Source organism: Phoca vitulina, unplaced genomic scaffold (genome assembly GCF_004348235.1).
Source record: "Phoca vitulina isolate PV1807 unplaced genomic scaffold, GSC_HSeal_1.0 scaffold13, whole genome shotgun sequence".
In the NCBI taxonomy this organism is placed as follows: Eukaryota; Metazoa; Chordata; class Mammalia; order Carnivora; family Phocidae; genus Phoca; species Phoca vitulina.
The window spans coordinates 6,323,672-6,338,496 of NW_022589716.1; the positions used below are offsets into that span (position 1 = coordinate 6,323,672).

General features: G+C 42.1%; 1 pseudogene; it reads right to left on the minus strand.

The window, feature by feature from the left end:
- Positions 1 to 377: 377 nt before the first annotated feature.
- Positions 378 to 13,696, minus strand: LOC116636939 (annotated as a pseudogene).
- Positions 13,697 to 14,825: the final 1,129 nt, after the last annotated feature.

Below are 14,825 nucleotides of genomic sequence, written 5' to 3' on the forward strand. Positions count from 1 at the left end.
CTGGGGCTCAGTCGGTTAAACATCTGCCTTTGGCTCAGGTCATGATCCCAGAGTCCTGGGATCCAACCCCGCATCAGGCTCCCTGCTCAGCAGGAAGCCTGCTTCTCCCTCTCCCTCTAACCCACCCCCTGCTCATGCTCTCTCTCTCACTCTCTCTCAAATAAATAAATAAAATCTTAAAAAAAATAAATTATAAAAGAATTAAAGTGTTCTATTTTTTGGTGAAAAACTTAATCACTAGCAGTTTGAATTTCTCATATAAGTTAGGAGCAAGCATTTTTTTCTGTGTTTTGTCAAATTCTCATACCCCTTTCTGAGCTTGGACAGCTTCCAACATTTTGTACTTTGCACTTTTAATGTGAAGCTTTTGGCAAGTATCAACTCCTCTGAGATGTCTTCATTTTTTCTTCACAATCACTTTCCTCATTTGTATGGATAAATTTAGCATAACAAAGTTCCTCAAGAGTCTCTGGAAGAGCTTCAAGGTCAATATTCCCAAAGTCAGCTCTTTCTTCTGTAATGCTATTTATACTTGATTTGAATTTCACTTCATATACTAGAATAAAAAAGAAAATCACACAACTCAATAGAAGCAGAAAAAAAACATTTGACAAAATCCAATACCCTTTCCTGACAAAAACCCTCAACAAATTTGAAGTAGAAGGAAATTCCTCAACCTGCTCAAGAGCATCAGTGAAAAGCCCATAGCTAACAATAACATCATACTTAATGGTGAAAGGCTGACTGCTTTTCTCCTAACATCAGGAACAACAAAGATATCTGCTCTTACCACTTCAACATTGAAGTTCTAACCGGGACAAATAGGCAAAAAAAAAAAGCATTCAAATTAGAAAGTAAGAAGTAAAGCTCTCTCTATCTGCAAATGACATGACCTTTATATACAAAATCCTAAGCAGTACACTAAAAAATTAAATAAAAATTAAAATTAATGAGTTCAGCAAGGTTGGAAGATACACGATCACTACACAAAAATCAATTGTATTTCTATACACTTGAAATAAATAATCTTAAAATGAAATTAAGAAAAAATTACATTCACAATGATATCAAAAAGTACAATATTTAGGATAAATTTTAAAAGAAGTGTAACACTTATACTCTGAAAATACAATATATTGTTGAAAGAAATTAGATATAGGGGCGCCTGGGTGGCTCAGTCGTTAAGCGTCTGCCTTTGGCTCAGGTCATGATCCCAGCGTCCTGGAATCGAGCCCCACATCAGGCTCCTTGCTCCGCAGAGAGCCTGCTTCTCCCTCTCCCACTCCCCCTGCTTGTGTTCCCTCTCGCTGTCTCTCTCTCTCCCTCTGTCAAATAAATAAATAAAATCTTTAAAAAAAAATAAAATAAAAAAGATTGGATATAAATAAATAGAAAAACATGTTTATGGATCAGAAGACTTAACATTTTTAAGATGGCAAAACTCAAACTGATCTACAGATTCAACATAATTGCTATCAGAATCCCAAATGACTTCTTTGATGAACTTGATAAGCAGATTAAGGGCACCTGGCTGGCTCAGTCCATAGAGCATGTGACCCTTGATCTCAGGGTTCAACCCCACATTGGGTATGGAGCCTACTTTAAAAAATAAAAATAAATTGATAAGCAGATTCTAAAATGTATAAAATGTATAAGGAGGGGCATGTGGGGGGGTGCTCAGTCAGTTAAACGTCCAACTCCTGATTTCAGCTCTGGTCATGATCTCAGGATCATGAGATCTATCCCTGAGGTGGGCTCTATGCTCAGTCCAGAGTCTGCTTGAGATTCTCTCTCTCTCTCTCTCCCTCTGCCCCTCCCAGCTTGTATGCATGCTCACCCTCTCTCTCTCCCCTTCTCTCTCTCAAATAAATAAAATCTTTAAAAATAAATAAAATATATATGGAATTGCAAAAGACCCAGAATAGCCAAAAAAAAAAAAAAAAAAAAAAAATCCCCAAAAGTAAGAACAAAGTGGGAGGACTCACACTTCCTGATTTCTAAACTTACTACAAAGCTATGGTAATCAAAACATCTGTGCTATTGACGCAAGGATAGACATAGAGGTCAGTGGGATAGAACTGACAGTCCAGAGATAAACCCACACATCTATGGTCAACTAATTTTTGACAAGGCTGTCAAGATCATTCAATGAGGAAAGAATAGTCTTTTCAACAAATAGTCCTGAGAAAACCGGGTAGCTACATGCAAAACAATGAAGTTGGGCCCTTATCTCACACTATATCAAAAGTTAACTCACAATGAGTCAAAGACCTCAATGTAAGAGCTAAAACTACAGGGGCGCCTGGGTGGCTCAGTCGTTAAGCATCTGCCTTCGGCTCAGGTCATGATCCCAGGGTCCTGGGATGGAGCCCCGCATCAGGCTCCCTGCTCTGCTGGAAGCATGCTTCTCCCTCTCCCACTCCCCCTGCCTATGTTCCCTCTCACGCTGTCTCTCTCTCTCTCTCTGTCAATTAAATAAATAAGTAAAATCTTAAAAAAAAAAAAAGCTAAAACTACAACACTCTTAGGAGAAAATATGAGGGCAAATCTTCATGACCTTGAGTTGGCAAAGAAATCTTAGAAAAAAGCATGAACAACAAACAAAAAAATAAATTGGACTTTATCAAAATTAAAAACTTTTGAGGTGGGGTGCCTGGTTGGTTCAGTTAGTAGAGTATGCAACTCTTGATCTTGGGGTTGTGAGTCTGAGTCCCACTTTGGGCATGGAGCCCACTTAAATAATAATAATAATAATAAATAATAAATAAAAACTTTTGAGGTAAAGAGGATTAACAGGTAAAAACGTCCAGTTATAAAATAAATAATTCACAGGGATAAAAAATACAGCATAGGGAATACAGTCAATAGTATTGTAATAACGTTGTATGGTGACAGATGGTAATTATGCTTATTGTGGAGAGTATAGTGTAATGTATAAAATTGTCAGATCACTATGTTATATGCCTGAAACTAATAAAAACAATTCTGTGCCTCAAAGGACACCAACAAGAAAATGAAAAACACAAAGCAAGAAAATATTTGTAAATCATATATCTGATTAAAAAAAGATCTATCTAGAGTAATAGAAAGAACTCTTACAACTCAAATATGAAAGGACCAATAACACAGTTGACTAATTAACTAGTAACCAAATAGAATAAACTTGGTACATGCAACATTATGGATGAATCTCACAAACACTCTATTGAGTGAAATAAGTCTTATCCAAAAGAGTGTATACAGTAAGATTCAATATATATGAAGTTACAGAACAGGCTTGGTTGTCTCAGGGGAGTGGAGGAACAGGGGCATGAGGGAGTTTTCTGGGCAGATAGTAATAAGCTGTAGTTTGAAACAGATTTGCATTTACACAGATGTATGCATACCACTTATGGAATGGTACACAAGATCTGTGCATTTCACTATAAATTTTCCCTCAAAAGAAAAGAACCTTAGGGGCGCCTGGGTGGCTCAGTTGGTTAAGCGACTGCCTTCGGCTCAGGTCATGATCCTGGAGTCCTGGGATCGAGTCCCGCATCGGGCTCCCTGCTCAACAGGGAGTCTGCTTCTCCCTCTGACCCTCCTCCCTCTCATGCTCTCTGTCTCTCATTCTCTCTCTCTCAAATAAATAAATAAAATCTTTAAAAAAAAAAAAAAGAAAAAAGAAAAAAGAAAAGAACCCTAGACAAATATTGATCTCTTGTGAAAAATATGCATGCTGGAGAGGTCGCCTGGGTGACTCAGTCAGTTGAGTGTCTGACTCTTAATTTTGGCTCAGGTCATGATCTTAGGATCCTGGGATCCCCACTCAGCACTCAGCCCTGAGTCTGCTGGTCTCCCTCTCCATCTGCCCCTCCCCCTTCTCCTGTCTCTCTCTCTCTCTCTCTCTCTCTCTCTCTCTCTCCCCCCCGTCTCTCTCTTTGAAATAAATAAATAAATCTTTAAAAAAATATATGCATGCTGGAGTGTTTAGAGATGAAATATACTTCTCACCTAGCTCTCCAAATTATACTGATCTATCAAAATTTATCACATAGTGATCTATCAAAAATTTATTGATCTATAGGTGAAAAGTGGATTAAGTTTCTTCAATTTTGAGGGGGAGAAAAGAAATGGAAACTGCATGATTGTTTACCAGTCCTTAAAGTCATTAGCTTGATCAATTTCTGGGAAGGCTGCCAAGAAGGCTTTTCTACAATGTATCAAAGACTAGGGTTCAGCAAACATTTTCTCTAAAGAGTCAACAAATATTTAAGGCTTGCAGGCCACAGTTCCATGTCACAACTACTCAACCCTGCCATTGCATTTCAAAAGCAGCTGTAGACAATATGTAAATAAATGAGCATGGCTGTGTTCCAATGACATTTTATCTACAAAAATAGGTGGTAGGCAGAGTTTTTGTTTCAGATATTGAAAAAGTTCAGGAAATGGATAATGGTGATGGTTGCACAGCACTCTGAATATATATTTAATAAATGCCACTGAATTGTGCACTTAAAAATGGTTAAAATGGTGAATAGCCTTATATTTTACCACCAACAAAACGAATCAAAACATGAAAGGCAGGCAAATTGGGCCTTGTGGGCCATAGTGTGTTGATCCTTGACAAAGACTGTTACATCTGTTCCTTTGACTTAGAAGCATCTTCTTTCACTCAATTTACTCAGATCTGCTTGAGAAAATCACACTATTGTTCATTTCATTAAACTTTTACAATACAATATTTTTGGTAAAATACTTTTATCACAAAATTTAGGTGTATTTTCATCTAGACCTTAGAATCACACATTTAAGCTCATTCAAGTTATGGAAAGTGTTTGCCATATAACTTAAATTGACAAAACCAGTCCTTCTTGTCAAGCCAATTAGCAAAACCTTTATTTTTGTCAGGAAAAGCCTGACATCATTTTTTTTTAAGATTTTATTTATTTATTTGACAGAGAGAGACACAGCGAGAGAGGGAACACAAACGGGGAATGGGAGAGGGAGAAGCAGGCTTCCCGTGGAGCAGGGCCCCCGATGTGGGGCTCGATCCCAGGACCCTGGGATCATGACCTGAGCTGAAGGCAGACACTCGACCGACTGAACCGCTCAGGCACCACCTGACATCATTTTTAATTCAAATAGATATGTTAATACTTATGTCAAGGAATAATCTAAAAGCTACCAAGGAACAGATTATGTAACACATTCTATGAGGTGATTGTTAAGCATTCTGGTCAATATTAAAAGGATTTAGGGGTGCCTGGGTGGCTCAGTCATTAAGCATCTGCCTTCGGCTCAGGTCATGATCCCAGCGTCCTGGGATTGAGCCCCACATCGGGCTCCCTGCCCAGCGGGAAGCCTGCTTCTCCCTCTCCCACTTCCCCTGCTTGTGTTCCCTCTCTGTCTCTCTCTGTCAAAAAGTAAATAAAATCTTTAAAAAATATATTAAAAGGATTTAGTTCTAAAACCATTTTCATAAATTATAAAAATAAGATAATATACTGATTGATCGATCGGTAATCAAAAACCTCCCAACAAAGAAAAGCCCTAGGCCTTATGGTAAATTCTAGCAATCATTAAAGCAGAACTAATATCAACGCTTCTCAAACTTTTTCAAAAAATTGGACAGGAGAGAACACTTCCAAACTCATGAGTCTAGCATTACTCTGATACCAAAGCCAGACAGAGACACTACAAGAAAATAAAACCACAGACCAATATCACTTACAAACATTGGCGTAAAAACTAACAAAATACTAGGAAACAATAAACCATAAACAAGTGGGATTTATTCCTAGAACGGAAGGATGGTTCAACATACAAAAATCAATCAACATGGGGCGCCTGGGTGGCTCAGTCATTAAGCGTCTGCCTTCGGCTCAGGTCATGATCCCGGGGTTCTGGAATCGAGCCCCGCGTCGGGCTACTTGCTCAGCCGGGAGCCTACTTCTCCCTCTCCCACTCCCCCTACTTGTGTTCCCTCTCTTGCTGTGTCTCTCTCTCTGTCAAATAAATAAAATCTTAAGAAAAAAAATCAATCAACGTAGTACACCACATTTTTTTTATTTTTTATTTTTTTTATTTTTTTTAAAGATTTTATTTATTTATTTGACAGAGAGAGACACAGCGAGAGAGGGAACACAAGCAGCAGGAGAGGGAGAGGGAGAAGCAGGCCCCCCCGCGGAGCAGGGAGCCCGATGTGGGGCTCGATCCCAGGACCCTGGGATCATGACCTGAACTGAAGGCAGACGCTTAACGACTGAGCCACCCAGGCGCCCCTACCACATTTTTTTTAATTAAAGATTTTATTTATTTAAAGCAGGCTTCCGGCTGAGCAAGGAGCCCGATGCGGGGCTTGATCCCAGGACCCTGGGATCATGACCTGAGCTGAAGGCAGCTGCTTAACAACTGAGCCACCCAGGCACCCCCGTAGTACACCACATTAATGGAACAATCGGAAAACACACATGATCATCTCAATTGATGCAGAAAAAGGATTTGACAAAATTGAACACCTTTCTTTGATGAAAATACTAAATAATGTAGGGAGAGAAGAAAACCACCTCAGCATTAAAAACTCACAGTGAATATCATATTCAATGGTAAATGACAGAAAGCTTTTCCTCTAAGATCAAGAACAATGCAAGGATGTCTGCTTTCACCACTTCTGTTCAACACAGTACAAGAAGTTCTAGCCCGAGCAATTAGGCAAGAAAAAGAAGTAAAAATCATTCAGATTGGAAAAGAAGAAGTAAATTATCTCTGTTTGCAAATGATGTGATCTCATACATAGAAAGCCGTAAAGATTCCACAATAAAACTGTTTTAACTAATAAATGATTTTGGCAAAGTGGCAGGGTGTAAAGTCAAGACACAAAAATCAGTTGCATCTCTGGATACTAACAATGAACAATCTGAAAAGGAAATTACAATTCCATTTACAATAACATCAAAAAAATTACTGGGTGGCTCAGTTGGTTAAGCCTCAGGCTCTTGATTTCAGCTCAGGTCATAAGCTCAGAGTCATGGGATTGAGTCCTGCATTGGACTGTCTGCTTCTTTCCCTCTCTCTCTCTCTCTCTGCCCCTCACCCTGCTCATTCCCACGCTCTCTCTCTCTAAAATAAATAAATAAATCTTTTAAAAAAAATACTTAAGTATTAACTAAACCAAGGAGGTGAAAGAATTTTACAATGAAAACTATAAAAACATTGCTAAAAGATATTAAAGAAGAAATAAATAAATGGAAACACATCCGTTGATCATGGTTTGGAAGACTTAATATTGTTAAAATGTTAGTACTACCGAAAGCATTCTACAAATCCAGTGCGATTCCTATTAAAATCTCAGTGATGGGGGCGACAGGTTGGTTCAGTTGGCTAAGTGTCCAACTCTTGATTTCGGCTAGGGTTATGATCTCGGGTTTGTGGGATCGAGCCCCTCGTCGGGCTCTGTGCTCAGTGCAGAGTCTGCTTGGGATTCTCTCCCTCTCCTTGTGCCCCTCCCCTGCCTCTTTCTGGAATAAATAAATCTTTTTTTTTTTTTAAAGATTTTATTTATTTATTTGACAGAGAGAATGAGAGAGAGCGAGTACATGAGAGGGGGGAGGGTCAGAGGGAGAAGCAGACTCCCTGCTGAGCAGGGAGCCTGACGCGGGACTCGATCCAGGGACTCCAGGATCATGACCTGAGCCGAAGGCAGTCGCTTAACCAACTGAGCCACCCAGGCGCCCGAATAAATAAATCTTAAAAAATAATAAAATAAAATCCCAATGATGATTAAAAAAAATTTTTTTTTTATTTATTTGATAGAGACACAGCGAGAGAGGGAACACAAGCAGGGGGAGTGGGAGAGGGAGAAGCAGGCTTCCCTCCAAGCAGGGAGCCTGATGTGGGGCTCAATCCCAGGACCCCGGGATCATGACCTGAGCCGAAGGCAGACGCTTAACGACTGAGCCATCCAGGCGCCCCTCCCAATGATGATTTTTGCAGAAATAGAAAAATCCATCCCAAAATTCATGTAGAATCTCAAACCCCCAAATAGCCAAAACAGTGTTGTAAAACAATAACAAAGCCAAAGAACTCACACTTCCTAATTTCAAAACAGTGTGGTACGGGCATAAAGACAAACATATAGATCAAGAGAAACAACAGAGAACCCAGAAATAAATTCTTGCATATATGATGACGTGAGTTTTGAGAAGGGTGCCAGGGCTATTCAATGGGGAGAGGACAGCCTTTTCAACAAATGATGTTGGTTAAACTAGCTAGCTATATGCAAGAGAATGAACTTGGATCCTTACCTCCCACTATATACAAACATTAACTTAAAATGGATTGAAGACCTCAATGTAAGAGAGAAAACTAAAGACATGGGGCAAAAGCCTCATGACACTGGATTTGACAATGAGTTGTTGGCTATGATACCAAAAGCACAGGCAACAAAAGAAAAATTAGACAGTTGGACATATGCTGCAGCAGGAATGAACCTGGTGGATATTACACTAAGTGAAATAAGCCAATCACACACATGCAAATCATATACAAGTAGTATCTGATTCCATTTATATGAGGTACCCAACGTAGTCAAAAATCATAAAGGGACAATACAACGGTGATTGTCAGGGGCTGGAGGAGGGAAAATGGGCAATAAGCTGGAATCTCAAAGGATGAGAGAGAGAGTAGAAGCAATAACTAAAAAATGATTGAGAATTACACAAAATGACTATACATATTCATAGATTCAAGAACCAAAGAAATCCCAAGAGCAACAAATAAGTAGAAATTCTCATTTAGACCTCACTTTGGTAAAACTGCAGAAATTCTAAGGGACACCGGGGTGGTTCAGTCAGTTAAGCATCTGCCTTCTGCTGAGATGATCCTGGGGTTCTGGGATCGAGTCCCATGTTGGGGGTCCTTGCTCAGCAGGGAGCCTGCTTCTGCCTCTGCCTGTCCTTCCCCCTGCTTGTGCTTTCTCTCTCAAATAAATAAATAAATAAAATCTTTAAAAAAGAAAATTGAGAAATTGTAAAAGATGTATATCAGACAAAGGAAAGATGACCCCGATTTGCAAAAAAAACACAAAAAACACAGACGCACACACACACACACACACACACACACACACACACACACAAAGAGCAAAGAAAGTGGTAATTGGTGGAAAACTCTCAATATTACTGGTGCAAAACAAGAATGTCTTGTGGGATTTGAAGATCTTATTTTTAAAGTAATGTCTTACCCCCAGTGTAGGGCTTGAACCCATGACCCAGAGATCAAGAGTCACGTGCTCTACCGACAGAGCTAGCCAGACACCCCTGTCTTGTGGGATTTTATTTTATTTATTTATTTTTAAAGATTTTATTCATTTATTTGGTAGAGAGCGAGAGCACAAGCAGGGGGAGTGGCAGGCAGAGGGAGAGGCAGAAGCAGGCTCCCCGCTGAGCAGAGAGCTCAACGACGAGGACGACGTGGGGCTCGATCTCAGGACGCTGGGATCGTGACCTGAGCCTAAAGCAGATGCTTCACTGACTGAGCCACCCAGGTGCTCCTCTTGTGGGATTTTAAAATACAGAATTTAAATATTTAACAAGAATAATATGTAAGTTGTGAGTGGAGAAATGGTAGTCTTCTAAAAAGGTAAATATATTGGTTAATATTTGATAAATTAATGATGTGTGTTTAATTTCTAGGGCATCACTAGAGGAGTGGAGGCCTTGCATATCATCCAGAGTAGTAAAGTGAAAACATGATAGGCCCTAGAAGAGTGGAACTGACCAAAGGGTAGTCAGCCCATAATGTATCAGCAATTACATTAAATTTATTAGAACCAAAAGTCTTCAATTAAAAGAAATATTTCGGGGCACCTGGGTGGCTCAGTCGTTAAGCGTCTGCCTTCGGCTCAGGTCATGATCCCAGAGTCCTGGGATCGAGCCCCGCATCGGGCTCCCTGCTCAGTGGGAAGCCTGCTTCTCCCTCTCCCACTCCCCCTGCTTGTGTTCCCTCTCTCGCTGTGTCTCTCTCTGTCAAATAAATAAATAAAATCTCTTAAAAAAAAAAAGAAAAAAGAAATACTTCAGACTAGACTTTTAATTAATTGATTAATTAGTTAATTAATTTTTCAAGTAGGTTCACACCCAATGTGGGGCTTGAACTCACAACCTTGAGATCAAAAGTTGCAGGCTCCTCGCACTGAGCCAGCCAGGCACCCCCAGATTGGATTTTTAAACTAAATGTTTCTCTTTCTCTTCTTGCCCTTCCCTTCCTATCCTGAGCAATTTGTTCCGGAAGCTCTCAGGTGAGACGTTTCTCTGCACAGGGAAGTGGGGGGTTATGGTAGCCCAGAGTAAGGTATCACGGTCTGAGCCTGGCGAGAAGGGCATCCACGTGGTGGTTGGGAGAGTGTCCCTCGTGGGTGTCACAGTGCGAGAACAGTTAGAAGGGCATCCATGTGGGGGGCAACCCACCCACAGGGTGTCACTTCCCAAATGTGGTGAGGAGGGTGCTCAGGGAGTAGAGGGGGCAACCTGGCATGGGGTATCAGAGCCCAGGTGGAATGAGAAGGGTTTTCACGTGGGAGAGCCGCCCGGCATGTTTTAGCAGAGCCTGAGCAAGGTGAGGAAAAGCCTCTGCACAGAGAGAACAGGCGGAGATGGAGTGTCAGAGCCTCGGGGCCTGTTGAACAGATCTCCCGGGGCTGTAGATAATGTTTGATAATGCAGACTAAAATTAAATACCTAATTAGTTTTTTTTAAGATTTTATTTATTTGTCAGAGAGAGAGCACAAGCAGAGGGAGTGGCAAGCAGAGGGAGAAGCAGGCTCTCTGATGAGCAAGGAGCCCGATGCAGGACTCGATCCCAGGATGCTAGGATCATGACCTGAGCTGAAGGCAGATACTTAACCAACTGAGCCACCCAGGCATCCCTAACTAGTTTTTTTTTTTTTTAAAGATTTAATTTATTTATTTTAGAGAGAGAGAGAGCACGAGCCACGGCAGGGGAGAAGGGCAGAGGGAGAGGGACAAGCAGACGCCACCCCCCGCCCCGCTGAGCAGGAAGCCCGATGAGGGGGCTCGATCCCAGGATCCTGGGATCATGACCTGAGCCAAAGGCAGACGCTTAACCCACTGAGCCACCCAGGCACCCCTACCTAGTTTTTTGTTTTTGTTTTGTTTTTTTTTTAAGATTTTATTTATTCATTTGACAGAGAGAGAGAGTCAAGTAGGGGAAGCAGCAGGCTCCTCGATGAACAGGAAGCCCGATGTGGGGCTCGATCCCAGGACCCTGGGATCGTGACCTGAGCTGAAGGCACACGCTTAACTGACTGAGCCACCCAGGCACCCTGATATCTAACTAGTTTAAAGGGAGAAGAAAAGATTTAAAATTTCAGGAAAGAAAAATGAGCATAAAAGATTCAAAAGGAAGCAAATAGAAATGCTAAAACTGAAAAACACAATAATTGACATTGGTAACTCGATGGATGGTTTTTTTTTTTTTAAGATTTTATTTATTTATTTGACAGAGAGAGAGATAGTGAGAGCAGGAACACAAGCAGGGGGAGTGGGAGAGGGAGAAGCAGGCTTCCCACTGAGCAAGGAGCCCGATGTGGGGCTCGATCCCAGGACCCTGGGATCATGACCCGAGCCGAAGGCAGACACTTAACGACTGAGCCAACCAGGCGCCCCATCAATGGATGGTTTTAAGAGCAAGTTAGACACAGATGAATGAACTGGAAAATCAGAAGAAATATCCACAAAGAAGCATGGAGAAATAAAAAGAGAAAAAAGATAAAAAATAGAGTAAGGCACATAGAGGATAGATAGGTCCTAACATATATTTTATTAGATTCCCAGAAGGAGAAAAGAAAGAACATGTAACAGAGGTAAAATCTGATGACTAATGGCTGATAACTTTCAAATACTTTGTTTCCACTATGTTGTACACCTGAAACTAAAATGCCACTGCATGGTAATTCACTGGAATTAAAATAAACACTTAAAATAAATAAATAGTAAGTTTTAAAAAAGAAATACAAAAAAAATTTACTTTATTTCCAACAATAATCCTAAGAGTCAAGAAGACCAAGAGCCCCAAGAAGGGAAAAAAGAAAAAAAAAAAAAAAAAAAAGCCACAGCTAAACACATCATAGTGAAATCTTTGGTTGACTCCATTTCCTCTGGGGTGATGGGCTGTGATATTACCTTCTTTTGAAAAGTGTGCTTCTCAACATGGACGGACAAAGAGGAAATAATGCACACTCATTACATAGGTGTTGAAGACACTGAGTTCAAAGCTGCTCATCATTCTCAACTATTGTTTCCACTGTCTGCTTAATGGATGAACCATATAGTAAGTTGGACTTTCTTCTCCTATGTTAAATTACTAACGGAAAAATATCTAAAATCCATTGAGGCCTTCGTATGTCTTAGACACCATTCTAGGTCGTAGGAATAAAGCAGTGAACAAAATGGATCAGCATCCCTGCCCTTACGGAGCAAACCCGTACGTAGTAGGAAAAGAAATACACAGTATGTTGAATAGCAGTAAGTTTAAGGGGGAGAATATAAAGCATACGAGAGGGATATGAGACATGAGACGTTGCAGGTACAAATTTTACATGAGGCTTGTGAAGAAAACCTCGGAGAAGGTGGGGAAGCCAGCCAGGGCTTTGGGGAAGACCATTCCATATTAACCGCGGAGCACGTGCAAAGGCACTGAGAGCTTGTATTGTATCCTCTGTGTCACACACAGCACTCTTCAGTGCCTCAGGATCTTTGCACGGCATTTTTCCCCCTCTGCCGGGACCGTGTCTCCCCACCCCACCCTTGCATTGCATACTAATTCCTGTCCTTCAGGTTTCAGTTCGAGGGTCACCAATTTAGAGAGGTTTCCCAGACACTGTTGTCCACCCTCCCAACAACCATTCTCTGCTTCTTGCCTGCTAGCACAACACTGATTTTGTTGGGTGGCCAGCTTCCCTTTCCCCAGTCCCAGGGGCTGAGCCTGCACCGGCCTGTTGTGGTGGTGCTGGTGACGGTTGTGGTTGTGGTTGTGGTTGTGGTTGTTTTAATCCCAAGCTGCCAGTGGCACTTAATTTTTTCTTTTCAACATCCTGTTCTGGAGCTTTCTTGGTCTTTTTGGCCTGGAACGGTTTCCAAGAGTCGGGTATTGGCATGGGCCGTGGGAAGACTGGCCAACGCCCTGACGTTCTTTGTAATGACTCTGGCGTTCTCCTTCTTATAGACATTCTATATGGGTATGATCGACCCGGTCATCTGAGTTCTTCAGCAGAGCAGTCTCCCTCTTTGGGGGCCGAGGGCTTCCTGGGGAAGAGGGTGAGCCTGGAGCCTCCCTCCCTCAGTCGCTGCCTGTTGGCCTGCAGGGGCTCCGAGGACTTCCTCCATCTTCTTGGATCCACTGAGAGCCCAATGGTCCGGGCCACCTTCTTGCGGATGCCATCCTCCCCGTAACTCTTCCAAGCTGAAGCCCCTGCCAGCTTGCACTTTGGTGTGATACCTCACCACGGGGCACCTCATGATGGGCCGGATGGGTTGATAGGATGCGGGGCTCGGGGTGCCGGGGTGTGCCTGGGCTTGCCCAGCCTTGCATCTGCGGATCTTCTGCTCTGGCCGATTGAGCCATGTGGCCACGTGCCGCTGCCCCAGTCCTTGTGGAAGCCAGGCTTCAGGATCATGCCATTCTGGCTGGGCGCCATGGCTGCTGCCTATGGGCCTGGGGGAGTGGGAGAGGGGAGCTTGTCCAATCCTGGGCTCTGGCTGGGTGTCCCCAGAGCCCAGGCTGCGGCCCTGTCCCCTCTGCAGCAGGGCCGGAGCAGCCCTGGAGTGCTGCCTGCTGCCAATGGGGCCTGGATCCAGCATACTCTGAGCCTTCACTGTTTTAAGGCTATCATGGTAAGCCCAGGGGGGTGGGTAAGGGACAGCTAGGTGACCAAGTTCCGGTTAGTGGGAAGTTGGGGAAGTATGTTGGGATTTCTGGGGGAAATAATTCTCCCTGATAAAAAGGAGCAGCAGGTTAGTATCCAAAATCTACAAAGAACTTACCAAACTCAACACCCAAAAAACAAATAACCCAGTTAAGTAATGGGCAGAAGACATGAATAGACACTTTCTCCAAAGAAGACATCCAGATGGCTAACAGACATACGAAAAGAAGCTCAACATCACTCATCATCAGGGAAATACCACGATGAGATACCATCTCACACCTGTCAGGATGGCTAATTAATATTAATATTAATATTAATTAATATTAATAAATTAATAACACAAGAAACAACAGGTATTGGTGAGGATGTGGAGAAAGGGGAATCCCCTTGTACTGTTGGTGGAAATGCAAACTGGTGCAGTCATTCTGGAGAACAGTATGGAAGCTCCTCAAAATGTTAAAAATAGAATTACCCTAGGATCCAGCAATTGCACTCCTAGGTATTTACCCAAAGGATACAAAAATACAGATTCAAAGGGATACATGCATCCCGATGTTTATAGCAGCATTATCAACAATAGCCAAACTATGGAGAGAGCCCAAATGTCCATTGACTGATGAAAGAATAAAGAAGATGTTGGGCGCCTGGGTGGCTCAGTCGTTAAGCCTCTGCCTTCGGCTCAGGTCATGATCCCAGGGTCCTGGGATCGAGTCCCACATCGGGCTCCCTGCTCGGCAGGAAGCCTGCTTCTCCCTCTCTGACTCCCCCTGCTTGTGTTCCCTCTCTCGCGGTCTCTCTCTGTCAAATAAATAAATAAAATCTTTAAAAAAAAAAAAAGAAAGAATAAAGAAGATGTGGTGTATGTATGTACAATGGAATATTACTCAGCCATTGAAAA